The sequence below is a fragment of the Antechinus flavipes genome, chromosome 2 (genome assembly GCF_016432865.1).
Source record: "Antechinus flavipes isolate AdamAnt ecotype Samford, QLD, Australia chromosome 2, AdamAnt_v2, whole genome shotgun sequence".
Lineage (NCBI taxonomy): Eukaryota > Metazoa > Chordata > Mammalia > Dasyuromorphia > Dasyuridae > Antechinus > Antechinus flavipes.
The window spans coordinates 301,503,462-301,531,144 of record NC_067399.1 but is presented as its reverse complement, the minus strand read 5'-3'; positions in this window follow the sequence as shown (position 1 = coordinate 301,531,144).

Sequence of the window (27,683 nt, the reverse complement as noted above, 5' to 3'; positions counted from 1 at the left end):
CTCTGGATGGAGATGGCTCTCTCCATTACAAGTCCATTGGAACTGGTCTGAATCAACTCATTGTTGAAAAGTGCCAAGTCATTTCTTTGACAAAGAGACCTAACTGAGTTTCAATTGATAAATGACGGACAAAAGCAGCTACACCCAAAGAACGAACACTGGGAAACAAATGTGAACTATCTGCATTTTTGTTTTTCTTCCCGGGTTATTTATACCTTCTGAATCCAATTCTCCCTATGCAACAAGAGAACTGTTCGGTTCTGCAAACATATATTGTATCTAGGATATACTGCAACATATCCAACATATAAAGGACTGCTTGCCATCTAGGGGAGGGGGTGGAGGGAGGGAGGGGAAAAAAATCGGAACAGAAACGAGTGCAAGGGATAATGTTGTAAAAAAAAATCACCCTGGCATGGATTCTGTCAATATAAAGTAATTATTAAATAAAAATTTTAAAAAAAAGTGCGAAGTCCATTAGAGTTGCTCATTACATAATTTCGTTGTTATTGTATACAATGTTCTCTTGGTTCTGCTCCCTTCATTTAGCATTAGTTCCTATAAGTCTCTCCAGGTCTTTCTGAAATCAGCCTCCTGATTGTTTCTTACAGAACAATAATATTAACATTCATATACCATAACTTATTCAATCATTCTCCAATTGATGGGCATTCATTCACTTTCCAGTTTCTTGCCACTACAAAAAGGGAAGCTACAAACATTTTTACACATGTAGGTTTCTTTCTTTCCTTTAAGTTCTCTTTGGGATACAGGCCCAGTAGAGACAATACTGGATCAAAGGTTATGTGCAATTTTATAGCCCTTTGAGCATAATTCCAGATTGCTCTCTAGAATGGTTAGATTATTTCATAACTTCACCAACAAAATATTAGTCTCCACTTTTCTCAATCATCTCCAACACTCATCATTATCTTTTTCTGTCATCTTAGCCAATCTGAGAGGTGTGTAGTAGTACCTCAAAGTTGTCTTAATTTACATTTTTCTGAATAATAGTGATTTAGAATATTTTTTCATATGACCAGAAATGGTTTTAGTTTCTTCATCTGAAAACCAATTATAATATTAAAAGAGTTATTTTCATGTTTGAAATGGTATCTACTTTACTAGTCAATTAACTTTTTTTCATAATCTTTTTTTTTTCTTGGATTTTTTTTAAAATTTTTTAGTTTTTCCTCAATGTCTTTTATTTGATTTTTAAATTCCTTTTTTGGGTTCTAATAAATTCTCCCTGAGCTGAGAACCATTTCACTTTAATTTTTGGAATAGAAGTGCTTTTTTTTTTTTTTTTTTTTTTTTTTTTTTTTTTTTTTTTTTACTTCAGCATCCTCCTCTGAAGATGAACTGCGGTCTCACCTGTTCCCATAGTATGTTTTGATGGTGGGTTTTTTTTTTTAATCTGCTAGCTTTTTAAAATAATAGATACTAGTGTAAAAACCTCTAATTGTGGGGTAGAGGGATGTTGCCTCTGGCTTCTGCTTCACCTCAGTTCTCATCTCTGACCAGGAACCCCTAATCAAGAGCTCCATCCTCCTGCAGGTGCCCCTAGCCAGCCACATCCCTCCCCCTCTGCTTCTGCACTCACCAGGTGCTGGTTCCTTCTTGCCCAGGGCAGAGTCTCAGCAGCTGGGCTGGTTTTCCCAGTCAGCCAAGGTTCACTCTGTCCTCCTGGACTCAAACCCCCACTCTACAAACAGTCAGGGGGGTGAAAGTCTCTGTGGTTCCTACTGAAGCTCCAGCTATATCCAGTTCACCCCAGAGGGCCCTACTTAACGTTTCTACAGAGCTAGCTAAGAGGTGTTTCACTTTAGACAGGTTAATCTTCAGCCCATGATCTTTCTTTCAATCTTCATGGGTTGTGTCAGGAGGACCCCTGTTCTACCCCAAATCTTCTTGATTTCCACCAGTCTTTGTTCACTCTGAGGAGCAAATTTGCTCTGTTTGTGGGGGAAATCAAGAGAGTTTGAAATTTACCAATCTACTCTGCCATCTTTTCAAGAATCCTCCCCCAATTTATCCTTCTTTTGTTCTCCCCCTCCTGCCTAAGAAGGTGAGACCTGCTTCTAATCCATCTCCTATGAACTGAACCTGGAGATTTGCTGCTAAATCACGTTGAGACTGATAGACACTCTACTTCTAACCCTGCCCTTTGTCTATTGCTAGAGGAATAGACTCATGGGATCCTAGAGTTGAAAGAATCATCAGAACCAATCTAGTCCAAATCCCTCATTTATAGGAAATCTAATAGCTCTTCTTAATCACTGAGTCTTGGCTGTTCCTGGTCTTTTATTTTTCTGTCACAAACTGAATACAAAAGTGCATGTAGGTTTCTTTTCAGGCTCTTCAATCTGTTCAATTGCTTCAGGTGCTTTTGGCTTCCATATTACAGAAAAAAAGTGGAACAGTGTCAACACGATTTCAGATTGCTAAAGGAAAAATAAAACTCTCGGGAAAAGTCAACATGATAAGACTTAGGAGCATCCACCCTGTGCCTATCAAAATTCACTAATCTAAGACTTCAGGGAATTCCCTCCCTGGTAATACCCTGAATTCTCTTCATTTTGAGCTGTTACTTCACTCCCAAAGGAAGATTTCCCTATTATTTGGTATACATTTTTCTCTGTATATTTTGTCAGATTTCTGTTTTGCCATTTACATGGATAAGTTACACACACACACACACACGCACGCACGCACACACACACACACACACGGAAATAGTGAGGTCCAACATTTATAAGAGTTCTTACCGTGATCTATTTTATTTCTCTTTCTTTCAACAACATGCTATGAAAGACAGAACTCAATCATGTCAAACAAAAATCTATGTTATTTTGTTTGAAAATTACCTCCACTTTCACTTTCAAATTAACAATTAAATAGCCATTTTTTACCTTTAGATTTCACTTTCAGTGAAAGTTTTAACAAAAAAATAATAGAAATTTCAACAAAAACTTAATAAATACTTATGTCTTTGTTTTATTTAAAAATAATTTCATTTTCTAATTTTTCCAATCGGGAAAAATGAAATACTGAAAGAAACAAGAAACAAGTATCTTAAATTGAATAGACTATCATATGATTTAGAATGATGATACTTGACTTTTATCCAAGACAATATATTAAAGAGGAGAGTTTTAACCTCCAGAATTGACTTTTTAAAATAGTTTAATATTTTATCCTGATGATCCATTGGGGGAAATCCTTAAATTATACTTAATAACATAAAACCCAAAGGTTTCATTATAATTCTCTACAAGAACAAATGTCATCAAAAGTGGTATAATTATGAATAATTTGCAAAGATATTCTAAAGATAAACCTAAGTATCTTCTTTTCTTTCTTTTTTTTTAAAGTAATTGTTCAAGATATCAAGAGTAGTTACAATATAGTAGATAATATCAGCAATGAATAAAATCAGAAGAACTGAGTGTGAATACTATTCTCTGTCACTGACTGACTATATGACCTTGGACAAATCAAGTCATATCTCAAAGTCACCATTTCTTCAACTATAAAATAAGGATTTTAGACTGAATGACCTTTAAGTTCCTTTATAGCTTTAAAATTTTCTCATCTCAATGCATGTCAAAAAAAAGGCAATATGAATACTCTATTTTGGGTCCACTCACAACAAGAGAACTCACCTCTATCAATGAAGATTGGAAACTTTTTTAGCACTTAGCTAAACTTAGCACCAATGAAGCACCATAACTTTTTTTGGGTCACATGGTCAACATTTCTCAGAGGTGAAACTTGAATTTAAATCTCTCTGACTTAGAAGCTAGTGCTTGAAGTCCCTAGTCTGGATCAGAGCTTTCTAGGTATGGAGAGATAAGCAGAGAAAATGACCAGAGCCTAGGAATGGTGTCTTGTTCTTGACCAACCCCAGGGCCAATATCCACTGGATTGCAGAGTTGGAGTGTGTGTAAGAAGACTTGAAAGGATCTGTTTGCTTCATTCTATTTTTTGGAGCGTCTACTACTTAGGTTCCCATTAACCCTAGAGAAGAGCCCAACTGCGACATCTTTCTAAATATACAGCTTCGGGAGGGGACTTCCGGTTAAGATGGCGGAGAGGAGGCTCACAGCTGCATAAGCTCCACGCTCTCTCTCACTATCCATTTCATTACAAGCCTCTGAATCAATGCTTGACTGAAAAAAACCCACATATAGTTACCAAGAGAAGCCATCCTTGAGATCTGCCAAGAAAGGTCTGTCTTTACTGGAGGGCTGGGGCGGTTTTAGATCGGGCGCAGGCGGCGGGCAGCGGCAGTGAGAGCACGGGAGCAGACTGGAGAGGGGGTGGGGAGTGATCGCAGCCGTCTCTGCGGGAAGAGCTTCGCTACAGGTTTGAATACTTTGCTCCGGCAGCAAGTCAACAGCCCAGCAGAGGGCTGAACACCGGGGCTGAAGAATACAACCCCAAACAGCTGGAGTCTCTCAGGACCTGGCCGCCCCCCCCCCCCCACAGTGACTCAGCACGCTTTGGGATCTCAGAGCGCAGGCGCAGCACAGTCCTGCTAGTGCCTCACTGCTGCCCCCTGCAGTCTGTAGAGGAAGCTTGGTAACACACCCAGCCCCCCCCCCCCAAAGAAAGACTCCAGTTTTTTCTGTTTTTCTTTGGTAGTTTGTCTCTGATTAATAGACAGAATGAGCAAGAAGTTGAAGAGGACTTTAACCCTTGACAGCTTCTACACAGATAGAGAGCAGACTCTAAATCCTGAGGAGACTAAAAACAGGCAGTCCCCAGGTGAATCCCCAAAGGAGGAGATTGTCTGTTCCTCAGCACAGATGAACCTCATAGAAGTGATTGAAAAGGCTCTCACAAGGGAGCTAGAAGAAAAATGGGGAAAGCAGAGTGAGGCTTGGGAAAAGGAGAGGGAAGCTTGGGAAAAGGAGAGGGAGGCTTGGCAAAAGAGCCTGGAGAAAGTTAAAGAGAGAGTGGATAAAGAAGTAAAATCCTTGAAAAATAGGATTAGTGAACTGGAAACAGAAAACAGCTCTCTAAAAAACAAAATTGGCGAAATGGAAAAAAATTCCACAGAACAAAAGAACTCAATTGGACAATTAGAGAAAGATTTTAAAAAAGTGAGTGAAGAGAATACTTCACTGAAAATCAGAATTGAACAAGTGGAATTGAATGACTCGAGGAGACAAGAAGAATCAGTCAAGCAAATCCAAAAAAATCAAACAATGGAGAAAAATGTGAAATACCTTCTGGGGAAGACAACAGACCTGGAAAACAGATCCAGGAGAGACAATCTGAGAATCATTGGACTCCCAGAAAAACATGATGAAAAAAAGAGCCTGGACACCATTTTCCAGGAAATTATCAAAGAGAACTGCCCAGAAGTCATAGGAACAGAGGAAAAAATAAACATTGAAAGGATTCATCGATCACCCACTGAAAGGGATCCTAAAATCAAAACACCAAGGAATATAGTGGCCAAATGCCAGAACCCTCAGATGAAGGAAAAAATATTGCAAGCGGCTAGAAAAACCCAATTCAAGTATCAAGGAGCCACAATAAGGATCACCCAGGATCTGGCAGCATCCACATTAAAAGATCGAAGGGCCTGGAATATGATATTCCGAAAGGCTAAGGAATTTGGTATGCAACCAAAAATAACTTACCCAGCGAGAATGAGCATCTTTTTCCAGGGAAGAAGATGGACATTCAATGAAGTAAGCGAATTTCATCTATTTCTGATGAAAAAAACAGAACTTAACAAAAAGTTTGATCTACAAATATAGAACTCAAGAGAAATCTAAAAAGGTAAAGATTAATCTTGGGAACTATATTTTGACTATATAGATGTATAAAGAATACATGTATACCTTGTTCTAGAAATTGATGTGGAAAGGACATTGTACCAGAAAAAGGGTAAAGTGGGGGTAGTACATCTCATGAAGAGGCGAAGGAAACCTATTATATCTGAGAGAAAGAATGGAGGGGGATGAATATAGTGGGTATCTTACTACCTTCAGAATTGGCTTTAAGTGAAAAATCTTAAGACATATTCAATCTATGGTGAAACTTCTCCCATCTCACTGAAAAGTGAGAAGTGAAAAGTGAAAAGGGAAGGAATAAGCTAAGGGGAAGGGAATACGGGAACTGGGAGGGAAAGGGGTAAGATAGGGGGAGGAACTCTAAGGCGGGGGGAGGGATACTAAAAAGGGAGGGCGGTGAGAAGCAAGTGGTGCTCACAAGCTTAATACTAGGAAGGGGGGGGAAGGGGAAAGAAGGGAGAAAAGCATAAACCGGGGTTAACAAGATGGCAAGTAATACAGAATTGGTCATTCTAACCATAAACATGAACGGGGTAAACTCCCCCATAAAGAGGAAGCGGTTAGCAGAATGGATTAAAAGCCAGAATCCTACAATATGTTGTTTACAGGAAACACACCTGAAGCGGGGAGATACATGCAGGTTAAAGGTAAAAGGTTGGAGCAAAATCTACTATGCTTCAGGTGAAGTCAAAAAAGCAGGGGTAGCCATCCTGATCTCAGATCAAGCTAAAGCAAAAATTGATCTAATTAAAAGAGATAAGGAAGGACACTATATCTTGCTAAAGGGTAGCATGGATAATGAAGCACTATCTATATTAAACATATATGCACCAAGTGGGGTAGCATCTAAATTCTTAAAAGAGAAACTAAGAGAGCTGCAAGAAGAAATAGACAGTAAAACTATAATAGTGGGAGATCTTAACCTTGCACTCTCAGAATTAGATAAATCAAACCACAAAATAAATAAGAAAGAAGTCAAAGAGGTAAATAGAATACTAGAAAAGTTAGATATGATAGATCTCTGGAGAAAATGTAATGGAGACAGAAAGGAATACACTTTCTTTTCAGCAGTTCATGGAACCTATACAAAAATTGACCATATATTAGGACATAAAAACCTCAAACTCAAATGTAGTAAGGCAGAAATAGTAAATGCATCCTTTTCAGACCATGATGCAATGAAAATTACATTCAACAAAAAAGCAGGGGGAAGTAGACCAAAAAATAATTGGAAACTAAATAATCTCATACTAAAGAATGATTGGGTGAAACAGCAAATCATAGACATAATTAATAACTTCACCCAAGAAAACGATAATAATGAGACATCATACCAAAATGTATGGGATGCAGCCAAAGCGGTAATAAGGGGAAATTTCATATCTCTAGAGGCATATTTGTATAAAATAGAGAAAGAGAAGGTCAATGAATTGGGTTTGCAATTAAAAATGCTAGAAAAGGAACAAATTAAAAACCCCCAGTCAAACACTAAACTTGAAATTCTAAAAGTAAAAGGTGAGATCAATAAAATTGAAAGTAAAAAAACTATTGCATTGATTAATAAAACTAAGAGTTGGTTCTATGAAAAAACCAACAAAATAGACAAACCCTTAGTAAATCTGATTAAAAAAAGGAAAGAGGAAAATCAAATTGTTAGTCTTAAAAATGAAAAGGGAGAACTCACCACTAACGAAGAGGAAATTAGAGCAATAATTAGGAGTTACTTTGCCCAACTTTATGCCAATAAATTCGAAAACTTAAATGAAATAGAAAAATACCTCCAAAAATACAGCTTGCCCAAACTAACAGAGGAAGAAGTAAATATCCTAAACAGTCCCATCTCAGAAAAAGAAATAGAACAAACTATCAATCAACTCCCTAAGAAAAAATCCCCAGGACCAGATGGATTTACATGTGAATTCTACCAAACATTTAAAGAACAATTAACTCCAATGTTATATAAACTATTTGAAAAAATAGGGATTGAAGGAGTCCTACCAAACTCCTTTTATGACACAGACATGGTACTGATACCTAAACCAGGTAGGCTGAAAACAGAGAAAGAAAATTATAGACCAATCTCCCTAATGAATATTGATGCTAAAATCTTAAATAAAATATTAGCAAAAAGATTACAGAAAATTGTCACCAGATAATACACTATGACCAAGTAGGATTTATACCAGGAATGCAGGGCTGGTTCAATATTAGGAAAACTATTAGCATAATTGACTATATCAATAACCAAACAAACAAAAACCACATGATCATCTCAATAGATGCAGAAAAAGCATTTGATAAAATCCAACATCCATTCCTAATAAAAACACTTGAGAGCATAGGAATAAATGGACTTTTCCTTAAAATAGTCAGGAGCATATATTTAAAACCATCAGTAAGCATCATATGCAATGGGGAAAAACTGGAACCTTTCCCAGTAAGATCTGGAGTGAAGCAAGGTTGCCCACTATCACCATTATTATTTAATATCGTATTAGAAACACTAGCCTCGGCAATAAGAGTCGAGAAAGATATTAAAGGAATTAGAGTAGGCAATGAGGAAACCAAACTATCACTCTTTGCAGATGATATGATGGTATACCTAGAGAACCCCAGAGATTCTACCAAAAAGCTATTGGAAATAATTCATAATTTTAGCAAAGTAGCTGGCTACAAAATAAATCCCCATAAATCCTCAGCATTTTTATACATCACCAACAAAACCCAACAGCAAGAGATACAAAGAGAAATTCCATTCAGAATAACTGTTGATACCATAAAATATTTGGGAATCTATCTACCAAAGGAAAGTCAGGAACTATATGAGCAAAATTATAAAAAAGTCTCCACACAAATAAAGTCAGACTTAAATAATTGGAAAAATATTAAGTGCTCTTGGATCGGCCGAGCGAACATAATAAAGATGACAATACTCCCTAAACTAATCTATTTATTTAGTGCTATACCAATCAGACTTCCAAGAAAATATTTTATTGAGCTAGAAAAAATAACAACAAAATTCATATGGAACAATAAAAAGTCGAGAATCTCAAGGGAATTAATGAAAAAAAAAATCAAATGAGGGTGGCCTAGCTGTACCTGATCTAAAATTATATTATAAAGCAGCAGTCACCAAAACCATTTGGTATTGGCTAAGAAATAGATTAGTGGATCAGTGGAAAAGGCTAGGCTCACAAGACAGAATAGTCAATTATAGCAATCTAGTGTTTGACAAACCCAAAGCCCCTAACTTCTGGGAAAAGAATTCATTATTTGATAAAAACTGCTGGGATAATTGGAAATTAGTATGGCAGAAATTAGGCATGGACCCACACTTAACACCATATACCAAGATAAGATCAAAATGGGTCTATGACCTAGGCATAAAGAACAAGATTATAAATAAATTAGAGGAACATAGAATAGTTTATCTCTCAGACTTGTGGAGGAGAAAGAAATTTGTGACCAAAGATGAACTAGAGACCATTACTGATCACAGAATAGAAAATTTCGATTACATCAAATTAAAAAGCCTTTGTACAAATAAAACTAATGCAAACAAGATTAGAAGGGAAGCAACAAACTGGGAAAACATTTTCACAGTTAAAGGTTCTGATAAAGGCCTCATTTCCAAAATATATAGAGAACTGACTCAAATTTATAAGAAATCAAGCCATTCTCCAATTGATAAATGGTCAAAGGATATGAACAGACAATTTTCAGAGGATGAGATTGAAACTATTACCACTCATATGAAAGAGTGTTCCAAATCATTATTGATCAGAGAAATGCAAATTAAGACAACTCTGAGATACCACTACACACCTGTCAGATTGGCTAAGATGACGGGAAAAAATAATGATGAATGTTGTAGGGGATGCGGGAAAACTGGGACACTAATGCATTGTTGGTGGAGTTGTGAACGAATCCAACCATTCTGGAGAGCAATCTGGAATTATGCCCAAAAAATTATCAAATTGTGCATACCCTTTGATCCAGCAGTGTTTCTATTGGGCTTATATCCCAAAGAAATACTAAAGAAGGGAAAGGGACCTGTATGTGCCAAAATGTTTGTAGCAGCCCTGTTTGTAGTGGCTAGAAACTGGAAAATGAATGGATGCCCATCAATTGGAGAATGGCTGGGTAAATTGTGGTATATGAATGTTATGGAATATTATTGTTCTGTAAGAAATGACCAGCAGGATGAATACAGAGAGGACTGGCGAGACTTACATGAACAGATGCTAAGTGAAATGAGCAGAACCAGGAGATCATTATACACTTCGACAACGATATTGTATGAGGACATATTTTGATGGAAGTGGATTTCTTTGACAAAGAGACCTGAGTTTCAATTGATAAATGACGGACAAAAGCAGCTACACCCAAAGAAAGAACACTGGGAAACGAATGTAAACTATCTGCATTTTTGTTTTTCTTCCCGGGTTATTTATACCTTCTGAATCCAATTCTCCCTAAGCAACTAGAGAACTGATCGGTTCTGCAAACATATATTGTATCTAGGATATACTGCAACATATCCAACATATAAAGGACTGCTTGCCATCTAGGGGAGGGGGTGGAGGGAGGGAGGGGGGAAAAAAATCGGAACAGAAACGAGTGTCAATATAAAGTAATTATTAAATAAAAAACTTAAAAAATAAAAAAATAAAAAAATAAAAAAATAATAAAAAAAAGAAGCTAGTGCTTTATCCATGACACAACACAAACACTCAGAGTTATTATATATTAATTTTAAAATTATTATTATTAACTTTTATATTAATCAACACATTTTTATAGACAATCTATAAAATAGATTCTGTGTTTTCACAGAATTCTAAAAAGGTTGTAGTTAAAGATAATGTAAAAGTATTTACATGCATCTCTCTCCAAGAGGCTTATAGACTGATTGTGAAAACAAAATATAAAAATATGAAATGACAGTCATAAAATATGGAATGTAATTTTGAAGTCACATGTTAACAAGTATAAATAAAATGTTCAAACTAAAATCTATCCATTTTTGCCTAAATCTAAATTTCATGCCATAATGATTCAGTACTTAGTTTCATGTCACTAAAAGTACCAAAAAAGATTATTTGACTCTCCTTAGGAAAAACCCACTAATTACTCGAGCTAAGGTTTCAGTTATGTTTCCATATAAGGGCCTTAGTCTTTAAATGTGGTAAAATTTTAAAAATTCTATTCCATTCAATAAGCAGTTATTAAATACTTTCTGGGTACAAGGCACAGTGCTTAGTACTAGAGATACACAAATAAAAAGGAAAGTCAAGAATCTCACATTTTACCATTAGTCAAGACATTATTTTTCCAGTGGCCATTATGAGGAACATGAAATAATTCAGCCAGGGGAGTATGGAAAGCTTCACTTCATGTATGTGCTGTCTAAGCATTCGTTAATGTCTGTATCAGAAAAGGCCAATTAATGACTTCATTTATCAAGATTCTATTTATACCTATGTTGGAAAAGAGTTTTATTTATTATCTTAAGGAGGAAATGATGCCTTGATAGCCCAGGTCTACTTGAAATGTTGAACTGAGTAATTCTTATATAGATAGATAGATAGATAGATAGATAGATAGATAGATATAGATATGAAAATTCTCACTCGTTTTCATTATAGCATTTTATGTAGACTCCACATTTATTACTGGTACCTATATATTTTTTTCCCTTAGCTCACCTTTAAACACAAGGTTATAAAGCCATCTGCACCGTGACAACCTTTCTATCATAACCCATTATAATCCTTTTAAAATAGTTAACTCTGACGGTAAGATTTCCACCTTAATTGTTGTGATTATAACAAGTGATGTTTTGAGATGAATATAGCTCTGATTAACAGTACTGCTAAAGAAGCACTTAAAACTTAAAAGGAGAAAGAACAAGAAATCCTTCCTGGGAGAAATGGCAAGTTGAATATTATAGAGAAGGTTCAGGTACACTATAAAATCACTGCTGTTTACTCTCACCATTTGAGCAGTGACAGTGCAATGCTAAGATATTTGAAATTTAATTTCAGGATATCTCTGAGGAGAAAAAGCACATCCATGTATGTGTAATATGTGTACATATATACACATTGTGTGTGTGTGTGTGTGTGTGTGTGTGTGTGTGTGTGTAGCATATATTAGAATGGGACTAGAAGATCTGAAGATCTGATTACAAATCATGCCTCAGATACTTGCTAGCTTTTTGATTATGAGCTAATTCAGTTGCCTCATCTACTTTATGGGGTAGTTTGGAAGATCAATGGATAATGTCTAGAAAGGACTTCACAGATATTAAAGTGCTATAAAGTTTAGTTGTTATAATAGGTCCTAATTTATATGAATAATGAATCTTACTGAGATAGTCATATGTGGTCAAATTTTCAGTTTTTAAAGTTATAGTTACATTAAATATAGTATTTGATTATAGTTCTTTTCATTAGTCTGTGTGTGTGTGTGTGTGTGTGTGTGTGTGTGTGTTTGATTAAGACTAGGTAACAGTTGAGCCAAAGAATCTCCTCATTCATCTAGTCCAAAGAAATCTAAATAATACCTGTTGAAGACCTTAGCTTAAAAAGGCCAATGTCTCCCCTTGCCTCCAAGGCCATCGCCAGTCACCCTGATCTATATCTTGCCACTGGACCCAGATGACTCTGGAGGGGAAAGGGAGGCAGGTGACCTTGCACAGCCCTCCCTCTTCTTAAGCCCAATTCACTTCCCTGATGTCATGGTCCTCTTTGAGAAATAAGGACAAACAACAACAACAATATGTGTGTATGTACACATACATTTGTATGAGTAGAGGATATTAAACAATAAGATATTAGGATACAGTCTTTTCCATTGTTCTATAATTGAATGACATTTTATTTAACTATAGCTTCAAATACTACAAATATGAATATATGCGATCACTTCAAGATATTCATTATTTGTACTCATTTTAAATGGATTATGTTATTTGTTATTATTAATATAATAAACATAAAATATTGTCTTAACTAGCACGTGACTTTCTAGGTAAAATATTTAGGGAATTAATTTCTTAGAAACAGAACCTAAGGCCTATGATATTTATTTTGTTGAACTTTGGTATTGTTCCTGAAAAAGAAAATTAATGATGGTAGAATATACTATTGAAAGTTTCACTATTAGAGGCAACATGATTAAATTACTTTAGACAATCCTCTAGGCTGAACCTGGGTTCAAAACTCAGATCTATTATTTATTTAACTTTGTGATCCAGGAAAGTCACTTAAACTCTATGGACCTCAGTTTCTTTATCTATACCATGAAGGGGCTAGCAGAATGATTTTTAACTTAACATTTTTCTCTAGATCTTATGCAGTCTCCGATTATTTTACCAAATCTGGACTAATAGCCACATTCAGAGCACTGAATGTGAAGACCTGTATAGATCTTGTATACTCAAATTTAGAAATATGTCCAGCAACTGGGAGTGAAAAAGTATAGTTAGATTGGGGCAACTAGATGTTGCAGAGTATAGAACACTGGTGCTAGAGGACCTGAGTTCAAATTTGAGCTCAGACACTTAACACTTACTAGCCATGTAACTGGGCAAGTCATTAAACTCCAATTGCCTCATAAAACAAACCAACAAAAGAAAAAAGAAAGAAGCAGAGAAAAAATGCTGAGCTGGTCCAGGGACTCCTTGTAATCTTTTATCAACTTAAATCAAATGACCAAAAGGCCAGAGTATGTATTGATAGGATATTTACTCTTTTGAGTTGATAGAGATAACTCAGGTGATCTAAGAGAAAGTTTAATTTTTTTCAGTAATTTGAAACAACCTCTTCATTTACCAACACATACCAACAATAACAACAATATTAAAGATAAAAGCTATATTTAAAAAGGAGGTGGGAATACATTGCAGAAAACAGAGACACTTGAATAAACATAAGATTAGTCCCAGAGATGTAGATAAATTCTTAAAGTCATTCATTTATAATCTCAAGTAAGAAGTAATATTCCACTCCAATCATGTCCCACAATTTCTTTTTCTAATAGTTCTCAATTTGTATCCAGTCCTTTAATACGGGGGAAGGGGAGATTGCTGCTGTAAATATTTTGGTGTATTTGATGTCATCTTCCCCCTTTACCCAGTGACTTCCTTGGAGTATCTGTCTAGAAATAAAATCTCTGGATCAAAGAGTATGGAAATTTTAGCCATTTTATTTTGAAAATTCCAAATTGCTTTTTATAATGGCTATACTAATGTACAATATATTAATACTCTTGTATTTCTAAAATCCTTCAAACGTTGATTGATCCCATATTTTGCCACTTTTGCCAATTATCTCTCTCTGAGTTGAATCTATAAATTGTTATGCTTGCAATTTCCCTTAGTATATGTGATTCAGAGCATATAAAAGTGATTATTAATTTGTAATTCTGCTAATAATTTTAACTTTTCAAAATTCTTTTGAGAATTACTTGCTCATAATTTTGAACATCTATCTAACCTGTTTAGTCATGTCCAATTCCATTTGGAGCTTTCTTGGGAAAGACACTGGAGCAGTTTGCCACTTCTTTCTTCAGCTAATTTTACAGATGAGGAAACTGAGGCAACGAGAGGATAAGTGAATTGCCCAGGATTACACAGTTAGTGAGTATCTGAGGCCAGATTTGAATGCAAGCAGGTGAGTTTTCCTGATTCCAAAACCAGTGTGCTATCCACTGCATCACTTAGCTTCCCATTATTTAATGGGAAATGATGATTGGTTTTCTATATGTCTGTTAATTTTCTACAAATCTTAGATAAGATATTAGTGATATTATTAGAAATTCTTCCTGGTCAACAACTTAATTTCTTTTCCTAGATACATGCATTTTGTTTATTCAAAAGCTTTTTAATACCATGTAAATAACATTATATAAATATGCATATATATGTACATCTATTTATATGTATACACACATTTATCCATATACAGACACAGATGCATCTACATGTATGTATATATATGTGTATTTATATACACACAGGTCTAATGATAGCTATAGTGAAAATGGGAAAGATGTGTGAATTTTAATCCTCCTCCTTCTCTTCCTCCTCTTGTTTTGATTCTTCTCTTTCTTCTCTTTTTTCTTATTAGTCTGCTAATATATCCATTTTAAAAGTGTTGGTATTGTGGATTGGGATAGAATGAGTTGTCATTTGCTTGATTTTGACTAGAATATTTTCCAGTTTTCTCCATATTTCTCATTTATTCTTTTTACCAGCAATTCTTTCTTGGATAATCTGTGTTTTCAGGACTATAAATCACTGGGTTATTGTGTTCTATTATTTCTAATGACATTCTCCACTCTGAGAAAGGTCATCTAATTTGCAAACATGATTTTTAAAAGTATAGTTTGCTCTGTACTCTATCCTTTTGTGCCATCTTCTTGTATTGCTTTCCACTTTTCTTTCCCCTTGACCTCCCCTTTTCTTTTTTCATTATCTCCCAGTTATGCACATATATTCCTTTAGGCGCTCATACTTTATTTTTCCTAGTTCCTCAAATAGCAGAGTAGAGAAGAGGGTGAAATCTTACATTCATCTACAGATATAATTCAGTTTTTTCATCCCAAACAATAAGCACAGTGAAGTATTGTTCTTTGACTTGAGGCAATAGGGTAACAGGAAATGAAGGAAACAAGCATTTATTAAGGACCTACTATGTGTCAAACACTGTGTTAAGTGCTTTACAAATAGTATTTCATTTAATCTTCACAAAAACCCTGGGAACTAGGTTTCATAATTATTCCCTTTTTTGGTTGATAAGGCAGGATAAATTGGAAGTAATTAAGACAAGGAATTTGGAAAGGCTTCTTGAAAGTGGGACTAATTCTTGTGAGACCATGAATTTTCATGATTTAAAGTCACCAGTAGAATACTGTTTAAAAAAAAAAAATTGGTAAAGGGGAGGGATGACAGCAAGCTATTTAAAATCATTCCAAGTTCTATTTAATTTCTAAAACATGATCAAATCCAATTTTTAATTCTATTCAATTTTGAGCACAATTCTTTTCTTTTTTTTTTTTTTGTATTTTTTCCTCATTAATAGTATTGTCTGCAGTTGCATGTTAAGAAAGGTTTTAGCATTCATTTTTATAAGATCTTGAGTTCCAAAATTTTCTCCTTTCCTTCCTTCCCTCCCTTCTTCCAAAGGTAATAGACAGATTGATATGGTTTATATACATGCTGTCATGTAAAACACAATTCCACACCAGTCACAATCATGAAAAAATAAATCAGATAAAAAAGAAAACAAAAACAAAAAAAAGTGGAAAAAATGCTTCAATCTGCATTCAGAGTCCATCAGTTCTTTACCTGGATATGAATAACATATTTCTTTGAGTCTGCTGTAGTTGTCATGAATCATTTTGTTGCTGAGAAGAGGTTAGCTATTCATAGTTGATCATCACAGATGATGTGATGACGCATACAATGTTTTCCCAGTTTTTTTCATTTTGCTTTCCATCAGTTCATAGAAGTCTTTCCAGGTTTTCTGAAATCTGCCAATTCATCATTTCTCATCACACTATAGTATTTTATTATATTCATATACTACAGTTTGTTCAGCTATTACCCAACTGATAGACATTCCCTAAAGTTCCAATATTTTGCAACCAAACAAGGCTGCTATAAATATTTTTACACTGTCCTGTCTTCCCTTTCATTTACTTCCCTTTCATTTACTTTCAAGTAAAATAATTTATACCATTCTACCTCTTCCTTCTGCATCCAGTGTACTCCTCTTTCTTATGCCTTAATTATTTTTGTCATTTCTTAAATTCACTTTATACCCATGTTTTCCATGTGTATTCCTTCTATCTCTACTATTAGCAATACAATTATTAAGAATTACAGGTATTAGAAATAATTACAAATATCATTTTCCCATATAGAGTATAAACAGTTTAGCTCAATTGAATCAGTTGTATTTTCTTTTCCATTTTTAACTGGTTATGTTTTTCTTGGGTCTTGATACTAGAGATCAATATTTTGGTTTAGTTCTGGTCTTCTCCCTAAAGAAACTTAAATTCTTCTATTCAATTAAGTGACCATTTTTCCCTTGAAATATTGTGCTTAATTTTGTCAAGTAAGTGATTCTTGGTTATAGTCTTAGTTCCTTTGCCTTAAAGAATATCATGTTCCATGACATCTGATTATTTTAATGTTACATCTGCCAAGTCCTATGTAATCCTGATTGTGACTTCCTGATATCTGAATAGTTTTTTTCTGGCCACTTGCAATAGTTTTTTCATTGACCTGATTATTTTGAAATTTGGTTATAATGATCTTTGGAATTTTTATGAACAAATTTATCATCATGAAAACTTTTCTTAATGTGAACAGAGTATACCACAAGAGGCACAATAGTGTAATTAATTAAGAGAAGTACAGAGAAGTGATTTATATAAGGCGAGTTCTCAAATTAGAAGAAATGAATATGAGGAAGGTTATGAGCCCAGGTTTGTTGTTAGAAACCAAGAAAAACCAGATACTCAAACATATGGAAAATTCATAGCAAAAGAGGATGATTGAGGATGAGATTTAAAAGTTTCAAAGAGCGCAAAGACCTTCTATTTCCACCTTTTAGTTTAGTAAATGAAAAATTAACTGTGTACTCTCTCAAGACTAGTAGAGAACTTTTTGTCACCTTTATAGTACTACTAAGGATACAAATGATCACCTCAGTCTTTAGGGTACCTGACAAAATTAAATTAGATGGAGAAAATAGGGGTATTTTCATAAGCTGATTCTTAAAAAAATAATTTTGAGGAGAGTGTGTATTACCATTGGTCCATCAGGACCAACCACACCAATAGGCAAACTGTACACATTACTTTTTTTACAATTTACACTTAGCTGTCTGCCTTTTGCAATATTTTCCCTACAATGGATACTTCCATTCAATCAATAAATGCATCCATAAGATGTGTTTCTCAAAATGTCACAAGCAATACAGGACAGGAATGTCCTCCATAATATCATCTTATAGTGTCCTAGCTTCTGCTTGGAAACTTCCTTAGTCTATACTTCAAATTAGTTCCTTAGGTTGTTTCTGATGTTAAGAAGTTTCCCCTAAGTTCAAAATATAGAACATTTATATTATATATATATAGGGGCACATATATTTGGTCAGATAATGTAGGGAAGGGGAGTAAAGAGAATAAACATTTATTAAATGATACATAAAATATATGGTATAGTGTTGGAATCCTTACTAACTGCTAAGTAATTAGAGTTGATCTAATCTTACAAGAAGATGTTTTGGCCAGAACCTGAAACAAGGTACTAAGTAGAACTAATTAAGACAAGGCTTGTGTTCACACCTTTACTCATTGGAGTCCACAAGTATGCTAGCTTCACAAAGTACACTTTCTAACTTCAAGAGAGTCCACACCTTAAAGCTCTTTGGGCCAGAGAGCACTATGGGAGAAAACCCATAATCCCATTCTCTCAGAAGGTTCACATATAAGGCGAGACAGCCATTCCAGAATACATTTTTTTCCTCTTGGCTGGCTGATCGCGCTGGACTCGAGAGGAACGACTCTTGTGCAGAGAACACTTTAACGGATTTCAGTGGAGCTACGCCAGAAGCCCTCTCTCCGCGGCAAGTTGGTGGCTGGGCTCCCCAGAAGGAGATAAGAGAGACTTTCCATCTCTGTCTTGGTTGGAGGCAGAAGAAAGCAGAGGCAGAGGCTGAAGGACCAGACCTTTGGATTTAAAGACATTCGGAGAGAGCTCTTGGAACCAAGCAGAGAGATAGGCCTCTAAGCTAACCGGGCTATATTGGAGATAATAAAAGATCTGAACTTTTATCACCTGGCTGCGTTTTGAGAAGAAAAAGCTCACCACATTTTGGCGCCCAAAGTGGGGCCCAAGGATCCTACTTTCACTGAAGAAGTCTCCAGTGACCAGGAACTGAGTGAGTACAACCTTTTTTGGCTGAAATGGGACAGATCCTAGGTAAAGATTCTCCATCCCCCACCCCAACCCCCCCAACCCCAGACCCACCCAGGAATGGTGCTATAGAAAGCCTGCTTAAGCTGATAGAAGATCAAGGGCTACTTGTAACTTGGGGACAGGCAGCTAGACTTCTGGCTACATTAAAACGCACCTCCCCTTGGCTCTTAGAGGAAGAGAAAATCTCTCTAAAAAACTGGGCATTGGTTGGTCAACAGCTCTCCGCATATTACAATGAAAACGGTCCTCGTTCAGTTTCCATTGAAGTATTCTTTTTATATAATACGATACAGATGGCCTTAAAATACCGTACTTGTTCTAGGAAAAAAGGAAAAAACTCTAGGAATAGCCAAAGGGGGAAGCCTGAGATAAAGGAGGAAGACAAAGAACAGATTAATGGCCATATCCCCACAGGGCAGGGAGACTTAAGTGAGGCTCAAGAGTGGGGTGAATCTGAGGCAGCCTCAGCCCCACCTGAGGAGCAGGTAATTGACTCTCCTTCATCAACTCCACCCTCCGGGATGGAGTGGGGGGGGCAGTGACAGCACCAGCACCTCCCCCCCAGTATCCAGCACCTCCTCCCCAGCATCCAGCACCTCCCCCCGGCATCCAGCACCTCCCCCCCAGCATCCAGCTGCTCCTTTGAGTAGATTGCAAAAGGGACTAATTAAGGCCAGAGAAGAAGGGAAAAATGTATCAGAATTTCAACACCACATTTTTCCTGTAATTCAACAGTTTAATTCTTCAGGTCAAGAAAGTAGAAGATACTCACCCTTTGATATAGAAATCCTCAAAGACCTGAAAAAAGCTTGCACTCTTTATGGGGCTACATCAGCTTATGTTAAGATGCTATTACAAAATTTGTCTTTTGAAATCTTGACCCCTAATGACTGGAAATCGATAGCAAAAATATGCCTAGAACCTGGACAGAACTACTTGTGGCTTTCTGAATATAGTGAGCTCTGTAGGATACAAGCCCAACAAAATATTCAAAGTGGAGTTCATACTGCAATCACCTGTGACCTACTAACAGGTACAGGTCCTTATGCAGATGTCACAGCACAAATTAGTTATTCTGTAGCAGCATATCAGCAAATTGCTGATAATGCTATCAAAGCGTGGGCTTCTCTTCACAATAAAGACGACAAGGGTGGGGCCTTCACAAAAATAACACAAGGGCCAAATGAACCCTTGGCTGACTTTGTGGGACGCTTGCAGACAGCTATCATAAGAACAAATGGAGAAAATGCAATAACAGACATCTTGATAAGGCAACTTGCTAAGGAAAATGCTAATGAGGTTTGCAGAAGAATTATACTAGGACTGCGCAAGGATGCTCCTTTAGAGGAACTCATAAGACGCTGTGCCACAGTGGGCACAGGTGCCTTTTATAGCCAGGCTATGATGCAGACTTCCCAAAATCCAAACATGAGAAGACAGAATCCCTCTTGGCAAGGGACTTCCAGAGAGACTCGTAGATGCTTTCAGTGTGGAAAAGTAGGACATCTGAAAGCTCAATGTTGGTATAGAGATAGAATGGGAAGACAAGGTGGAGAACAAGACCCCAAACCCCATGTCCAAAATGCAACAGAGGCTTCCATTGGGCCTCAGAATGCAGACAGATTCAGGGAAACGGGATGAGGGGCCCAGCCCCAGGGCCCAAGGCAAAAAACACTTGGGGCATGATGGCAGCCAATGGTGCACCCAGAGAGTGCCTAGAAGTCCAGTACCCAGACATGACCAATCAGCCAGAAAGCCATATGATGGGAGAAGGGGATTACACAGTATAGTAAATGCTATATAGAAATTAACTATGATAATAATAATAATTATTATTATTAATCTGTGTCAGATACTGTGCTAAGCACTTTAAAAAAATTATTTCATTTTATCTGGAAGACAAATCTGCAAGGTAGATGTTATTATTCCTTTTTACAGTTGAAAAAACTGAGGTTAAGTGTCTTGTCCAGAGTCACATAACTAGTAAATGTCTGTGATGGAATTTGAACTCAGTTCTTCTTGACTTCAAACCTAGTCTTCTATCTGCTGCACCATTTAGCTACTTCTGGCAATGTAGATTTAGAAGGGTAATAAGAAGAACAGGGGTGAAGTTCTATACTTTTAATATAGACTGACTTGCATTCTGTGGCTAAATCAATCAAGATGAATTTCTAAATAGAGACAGATTTACATTGATAAATTTAGTTCCTCTCCCACCCTAACTCCCTGCAAGACCTTTCTATCTATGAAAATATAAGTCTAGCCCTTTAAAATGATCATTATAATACCTATAATTGGTATTATAATTGGGTAAGCACACCAGAGGAACAATAAAAAAAGTTTATACTTCTTTAAGCATATTTTAAAGTTATATTCAAAGTAAACAAGCAACAAATATGTACTGAGTGCTATTTTTTAAAAAACTATACCAAGTATTTTTATTAAAATTATTTACTTTTCTGCTTGTACTTTATGAGATTTTTAAGAAGCAACAGAACATAATGGAAATCAGTATAATATCTTCTGCAAACAAGTGGAATTAAGGTGAAAGATAAGATATTTGTGTCAGGGGCAACTTGACTCCTCATTGGTTCCATAATAAATGGCACTTATATGAGTGGATATTCATGATTCCAACATCACTTCTGTTTCCCAGACTAACCCAGAGTACTACTCAAGACTGGAAAACCAAACAAAAGAAGGTGGAAATAAACACTGTGTATTATATAGTTAAAACACCAGGCAGAGCTCTCAAAATGAACAAAATAAAACCCATAAAATATTTTTCCCCTCTGTCCAGAACATAAGCAAATGAATTATTGCTTTAAAAAGTGGATATTCAGGTAAGCCTCAAGGAGAAAATGTAAAGGGAGACATTTTAGCATATTTAACTTCACTGCTTCACTGGAGCTAGAACTAATCAGGCTTTCATCTTAGACATAGAATTTTATCATCATGAGAGCTCATTTCTGTCACTGCCATGAGGTCTGTACTATCAACTTAATTTTTATCAGGGAGAAAAAAAAATCAGAAAAAAATCAAAAATTGGAGTTTCAATACAGCTTTGATTTTTGTTAACTGTGTGGACTTTCAAAAATCTTAAGTTTTGTTTTTTTAATCAGTAAAAGAGGACAAAATTATCTGTCCTGCCTATCTCAGAGGCATTTTGATATAAAATGGCATAATTATATCAAGATTTACTGTATTTATAAATACATGAATGTAGTTCATTATCATGGTTATATCTGTTTTGTTAATCATATCCCCTAAGATGAATACAAAACAAATTGGTCCTCTAATGAATTTTACAACATAGGAAACACTAATTTAGTGAACCTGTAGGGTCTAGGATACCCTGGAAGAATCAGTAAGCCTTCCATTTGGCCTTTGCCTTTGCCCTCTGTTTGTATGTTTGTCTGTGTGTAACTAGTAAATGGTAAATAGGACTTTACTCCATTAAGCCTCTGTATAGGAGCTCACTCTTCACGAAGTTGAGTTGCTTCTTCCTAATAGTGCCTACAGTTCTCACTTCAAGATCTCTAATCAGGATGGTACAGCCTCCTCACAGCAACTGTCCCTGGTTGTCATGTTCACAGTCCTACTGCCATAACATTCCTTAGAAAAGACCAAATTCAGTAATCCTCTCCAAAACTGTATAAAGGCAATTAGTGTAGTATGGTGTGGTGGAGAGAGCCTTGATTAAAATCAGGAATACTTGACTTCAAATGTGGCTAAAGCTATTTACTAGCTATGTGCCCCTGGGCAAGTCACTTAACCCTGTTTATCTCAGTTTCCTCATCCGTAAAATGAATTGGAGAAGGAAATGGCAAAACACTCCTGTATCTTTACCAATAAAATCCCCAAGGAAATTACAAAGAGTTGACCATAACTGAAAAGCAACAAAAACTATTTATGTCCAATGCTCTATGAGCAATTCTGGCTTTAGATTTGTGAATCAAACACACTTCATGTCACCTCAAGGTGTCCATACCAGAAAGTTTTAGGAAAACACAAAACTGGCATGAATGCATAAAACACATGCTAATACGATCTGACTACCTGCCTATCTTTACCTTTCTGTCCTTGACTTTTGCTTGCTTGGATGAATTAGTAAATGTAGTTGAAACAGAATGTGATTAATTATGAATTAAATATGTATGGCTCTCACACATCTAGATTTCTGATCACATAATTTATAATTGGAAAAACCTGGACATTCCTGTTATTGGATATTTCAGTTGATTCTTGACTTCTTTTTATATAAAACTTCTCATCACCATCTTAACCAATGGTTATTCGCTTCCATTTCCAGTAGTTCCTCAATCCTCTTGGGAAGATGACAAGAGCTACCCAAGGAATTCTAATATGTTCATTTCAGTCCCATGATTGATGTGACCCCATGCTTCTGAACACAAAAGATAAAATATGACTAAATGCAAAAGTATATGAGAGACTAGTGTCATAGGTACCATTTACAGCTATAAAAAATGTGGAGGCCCATATCCATACAACTTCCCTTAAAAACTGTACAGGACTGTTCCCTACAATTCACACTAATCAGGCTGGTTTTTGTACCATTTTTCATGTAAAAGATGTTGTTTTTGATGTTGTTGTTTAATCCTATTCTACTCTGTGACCCTATTTGGAGTTTTCTTGGCAAAGATACTAAATTAGTTTGCTTTTTCCTTCTCCAGCTCATTTTAAAAGTGAGGAAACTGTGACAAATAGGGTTAAGTGGCTTGCCAAGGGTCACACAGCTAGTAAGTGTCTGAGGACAGGTTTGAAATAAGGAAGGTAAGTCCACCTGACTTCAGGCCTGTCACTCTGTTCACTGTGCTACCTACCTGCCCCTATGCAAAGAATGCCTAAAGTCAATTAATACACTCACTAATAGCCATTCATTAAGCAAGATTTGCATGCAAGGCATAAAAGATACAGTAATAAAGATGAAACTATTCGTGATCTCAAGGACATCACATTCTATCCTGGAATAACATGCATACATGTTTATATAAACTATGTACAATATAAATATAAAATAATCAGATACTTGATGATTTTTCATGTATCAAAAATGTTAGTGAAGGAATTTAGCCCAAAATATAATTTAACCTAATTCCACATATCTCAATGTATAATCTTGCTGACAATACATCTCTGTGATTAATTTAAGCACAACTTGTCGAATTTTTTCATTTCTGGTTTATTGATTCGTGGATATTTTAATTACTGAAGGACTTTTATCTAATTCCAGTCTATTATCCAACTCTCCAACATTTAAATTCAGAATTTTGTACTGTTTTCATCTTGTAGTTGCCTATTTTCTTCTCTCTGAATTTTGATCAATTGTGAGAAATAGAACCTCTTATGTGCACACTATTACACTATGTGCTATGCTACAAAGGCCGATTCATAGATTTAATTAGAAAGAACTTTAGAAGAAATCCAATTAATACCCTATATTTTATATAAAAGAAAAGTAAGTCCTAGAAAGAGCAAATTACTTACTTAAGGTCACATGGTAATAAGCCTTAGGCCTTCTAATTCCAAATATAGAACATTTCCCACAGCATCCTATTATTTCATTCTAATCACTACTATTCATTTTCTAGTAGAAGAGGAATAGGGGCAAGAGGGTGGAGTCAGGATGGTGGAGTGAAGGTAGGGACTCACCTGAGTTCTCCCTTGGATGTCTCCAAATACTTTTAAATGATGACTCTAAATACATTTTAGAATGTTTAGAACCCACAAAAAAGAGGAAGTAGAACAATTTTTCAGCCAAAGGCAGCTTGGAAGGTTAGCAGGAAGGGCCAAGTAAAAGGCTGGGGAAATGAGTAAACCACAGAAAAAGATACTGACCATTGTGAGTTACTATGGTGACAAGAAAGATTCAAATACACACTCAGAAGATGACAGGAAAGTCAAAGTTTCTGCATCTAAACATCCAAGAGAAATAAGAATTGGTCTCAGGCTATGAAAAAGTTTAAAAATAATTTTAAAAATCAAGTAAGAGAAATGGAAAAAAAATTAGGAAGAAAAATGAGAGTGATGTAAAAGAAAATTAAAAAGCCAATGAGGCAAAGAATTCCTTAAAAAGCAAATTTAGCCAAATGGGAAATAAGGTATAAAAACTCAATGAGGAAAATAATTCCTTAAAAATTAGAATTGAGCAAATGGAAACTAATAGTTTTATTAAAAATCAAGATACAATAAAATAAAAACCAAAAAAAATGAGGAAAAAATAGAAAAAATGTGAAATACCTCATTGGAAAAACAACTGACCTAAAAAGTAGATTCAGGAGAGATAATTTTAAAATTATTGGTCTATCTGAAAGCCATGATCAAAAATAGAACTCACACATTATCTTTCAAGAAATTACCAAGGGAAAATAATTCTTTTTTTTTCTTTTTTTTTTCTTTTTTTTTTTATTATAACTTTTTACTGACAGAAGCCATGCCTGGGTAATTTTTTTTTTACAAAATTATCCCTTGCACTCACTTCTGTTCTGACTTTTCCCCTCCCTTCTTTCACCCCCTCCCCCAGATGGCAAGCAGTCCTATACATGTTAAATATGTCACAGTATATCCTAGATACAATATATGTATGCAGAACCGAACATTCTCTTGTTGCACAGGAAGAATTGGATTCAGAAGGTAAAAATAACCCGGGAAGAAAAACAAAAATGCAAACAGTCTACATTAATTTCCCAGTGTTCCTTCTTTGGGTGTAGCTGCTTCTGTCCATCCTTGATCCATTGAAACTCAGTTAGGTCTCTTTGTCGAAGAAATCCACTTCCATCAGAATACATCCTCATACAGTATCGTTGTTGAGGTATATAATGATCTCCTGGTTCTGCTCATTATACTTAGCATCAGTTAATGTAAGTCTCGCCAATCCTCTCTGTATTCATCCTGCTGGTCATTTCTTACCGAACAATAATATTTCATAACATTCATATACCACAATTTACCCAACCATTCTCCAATTGATGGGCATCCATTCATTTTTCAGTTTCTCGCCATGATAAACAGGGCTGCCACAAACATTTTGGCACATACAGGTCCCTTTCCCTTCTTTAGTATCTCTTTGGGGTATAAGCCCAGTAGAAACACTGCTGGATCAAAGGGTATGAACAGTTTGATAACTTTTTGAGCACAGTTCCAAATCCAGAATGGCTGGATGTGTTCACAATTCCATCAACAATGTATCAGTGTCCCTGTTTTCCCACATCCCTTCCAACATTCTGCATTATCTTTCCCTGTCACTCTAGCCAATCTGACAGGTATGTAGTGGTATATGAGAGTTGTCTTAATTTGCATTTCTCTGATTAACAATGACTTGGAGCATCTTTTTATATGGCTAGAAATAGTTTCAATTTCTTTGTCTGAGAATTGTCTGTTTATATCCTTTGACCATTTATCAATTGGAGAATGGCTTGATTTCTTAGAAATTAGAGTCAATTCTCTATATATTTTGGAAATGAGGCCTTTATCAGAACCTTTGACTGTAAAAATATTTTCCCAGTTTATTGTTTCCCTTCTAATCTTGTCTGCATTAGTTTTGTTTGTACAAAAGCTTTTCAATTTGATATAATCAAAATTTTCTATGTTGTGGTCAATAATGATCTCTAGTTCTTCTTTGGTCATAAATTCCTTCCTCTTCCACAGGTCTGAGAGATAAACTATCCTATGTTCTTCCAATTTATTTATAATCTCATTCTTTATGCCTAGGTCATGAACCCATTTTGACCTTATCTTGGTATATAGTGTTAAGTGTGGGTCAATGCCTAGTTTCTGCCATACTAATTTCCAATTTTCCCAGCAATTTTTATCAAATAATGAGTTCTTATCCCAAAAACTGGGGTTATTTTGTTTGTCAAACACTAGATTATTAAAGCTATTGGCTGTTTTGTCCTTTGAACCTAACCTATTCCATTGATCAACTAGTCTATTTCTTAGCCAGTACCAGATGGTTTTGGTAACCACTGCTTTATAATATAATTTTAGATCTGGTACAGCTGGGAAAATAATTCTGATATTCTATTACCAGAGGATAAAATAAAAACTGAAAGAATCCACCAACCACATCCTGAAAGAGATTCCAAAATTAAAACTCCCAGAAATATGACAGTCAAATTTTAGAATTCCCAGTTCAAGGAGATACTACTGAAATTACCCATGAACAAACTATTCAAATGTTGTGAACCCATTAGGATAACACAAAATTTAGCAGCTTGTACATTAAAGGACCAGAGGCCTGGAAATATGGAATATGGAGCCAAGACTACAACCAAAAATTACCTACCCAGAAAAACTGAGGATAATCGTTCAGAGAAAAGGTGGACATTCAATGAAATAGAGGAAATTTTCAAGCATTCATGATGAAAAGACCAAAGCTGAATGGAAAATTTGATTTTCAAATGCAGTACTAAGGAGAAGCATAAGGAGGAAATCAGGAAAATATCATAAGGAACTTAATTTTTTTTACATTCTCGCATGAGAGGATGATACTTGTAACTACTAAGAACTTTCTGATTGTTAAGGCAGTTAGGAGGAGTGTATATAGTCAGAGGGCACAAAAGTGAGTTGAATATGAAGAGATAATGCCTTAAAATGATAAAATTAAGGGGTGATAGAGGGATGTATTGGGAGAAAGGGAAAAGGAGTAAAATAGTGTAAAGTATCTGCCATAAAAGAAGAGGCAAGAAAATTTTATAATGGAAAGGAAGAGGGAGAGAAGAGGGTGAGTTTGTGAACCCTACTTTCATCAGAATTGGCTCAAAACATGCATTCAATATGGGTATAGAAATCTATCTTACTCTGCAGGAAAATAGGAGGGAAGGGTGTGATGACCATGCTAGCACCCCAGGACACCC